Genomic DNA, 2,403 nt, shown 5'->3' on the forward strand with positions numbered 1-2,403 from the left:
AATATTCTGTGCTTTGAGCAGATCTAGTTCAACCCTCCTCTCACGGTCCGGCCTCAGCTGGGTGTCTGTTCAATGCTCAGCCACTCAACCATCACTGGGTAATTACAGAACAAGCTCTGCTAGGGAGAGTCAGCCAGATGACCAGTGCTGAGGTGGTGGAGATGTGTGACAGGGCTGGGCAGGTCCTGAGAGGTTGGTTGAGTGGCATTGAACCAGACACCCAGCTGATTTTTTTTTTTTTAAGGAGGAGAAAAGCCCCAGTGAATGGGTCTAAGATGTCACCAAATAACCTGTAATGTGAGAAACTGAGGCCAGAGCTCAGAAGTTGGAGTTTTGTTTTCCTCTGGGCCTGCCAGCTTAAAATAAAGTTTTTATTTCTCCTCTCAAAGTTCTGCTTGATGCTTCTCGACCAATCTGTTTCCAGAAACACTAACATGCTGTAAATGGTCCCAGGTATGCCATGAGAATTGCCCCAGAGCAGGATGAGGCCTGAGGAAACCAGTATCCAACTCTGAAACTTCCTCCAGTCTGGTGGGTGTAACACTGAGATCTAATAATCAATGATTTGAACACCTTTTCATGTATTCACTGGCCATTCAGTTTTCCCATGCCAATTTTTATGGTTTAGATGTGAAGTGTCCCCCAAAAACTCATGAGTGAGAAAATGCAAGAAGGTTCAGAGGAGAAATGATTGAGTTACAAGAGCCTTAACCCAATCAGTGAATTAATCCCCTGGTAGGGATTTACTGAGTGGCAACTGAAGTTGTAGGATGTGGCTGAAGGAGGTGGGCATTGGGGGTGTGGATTGGGGGTATATATTTGTATCTGGTGAGTGGAGTCTCTCTTTCTGCTTTCAGATCATCATTTGAGCTTCTTCCCTCAGCCACACTCTTCCGCCATGATGTTCAGCCTCAGCTCAAGTCCCAAGGAATGGAGCCAGCTACCTATGGATTGAGACCCTGAAACTGTGAGCCCTCAAGTAAAATTTTCCTCCTCTACAATTGTTCTGGTTGTATCTTTAAGTCACAGTGGTGAAATAGCTGACTAAAACACCAATTTTCTTTTTCTTATTTTCTTTTGAGTTGCTTGTCTTTGATTTATTGGGATTCTTTTTAAATTTATACTTCTATTTTGTTGATTATGTGTAGAATTAGTTTCCAGTTTTGGGGCTCATCTTTTGACTTTCTTATGGTATCTTTTGATGAACACAATCAATACCTTAATTTTAATGTGTTCTAATTTGTCAAAATTTTATGGTCTGTGCTTTTAGTGTCTTTTCTAGGTAATCTTTTCCTATCCAGCATCATAAAGAGGTTCTTCTATACTTTCCTCTAAACTTGTTTAAAGTTTACTTCTACACCTAAACCCTTAATTTATTAGGGATTAATTCTGGTTATGTTATGAAATGAAAGTCTTATTTTAATTTTTTTCTCCATGAATTTCTAATTGTCCCAGTCTATTGTCCACTGATCCCAAAAGCCAAATATAATATGTCACATTTCTGAATGTATGTGTCTGCTTCTGAGCCCTCTCTCCTACTTCACATGTTGCTTTATCTTTCTGTAATTCTGTACTAATTACTATGTCTTTATGCTAAATCTTTATATCTAAGATTTCCTGGAATTTTATTTCCTTTTTAGCCAGGAGACACAAAACTAATCTTAGCTTTTGATCATGTGTATTTCATGTTCCAAGAAAAATTCCACTGATAATTTTCCTCTTCATCTTCCAATTGACTTTTTTCTTTGATAGATCTTTTCACTGTGAATATTTAATGGCACAAATTTAGGAGGTACAGGGTGGTACTTTGGTACATGTAGACTGTGTGTAATGATCAGCTCAGGTCACTTGAACTTATTCTGAAGCCGCAAATCCATTAGTAAGGAATTCATGTCTATGATATTGATTCTTTGGATTGATGAATGTGGATTAGAATTTAATCTTTCTTTTTAAAATTAAGTTATATTATTTATTGGTTCTTTTAGTTTCCCATGACAGTACAATTAATTCTGATATAATTGCACAAGCATGGAATATATCCTATTCTAGTTAGGATCCTGGATGTTCATGATGATGGGATTCACTATGATATGTTCATATAAGTACATAAGAAATTTAATTTAGATTCATTATATTCCCCTCCCCTTTATGCCCCTTTGTCTAATCTACTGAATATTATTTCCTTCTTCCTTATTGTGAATTAGTTTCCATATATCTGTGAAAATATTTGACCTTTGGTTCTTTTGAGACTAGCTTATTTCACTTAGCATGATAGTCATTATGTCCATCCCTTTACCAGCAAATATCATAAAGTCATTCTTGTTTTTTTTTCATTCTTTATGGCTAAATAATATACTATTGCGTATGTATATCATAATTTCTTTATCTGTTAATCTGTTGGAG

Source organism: Sciurus carolinensis, chromosome 11 (genome assembly GCF_902686445.1).
Source record: "Sciurus carolinensis chromosome 11, mSciCar1.2, whole genome shotgun sequence".
Classification (NCBI taxonomy): Eukaryota; Metazoa; Chordata; class Mammalia; order Rodentia; family Sciuridae; genus Sciurus; species Sciurus carolinensis.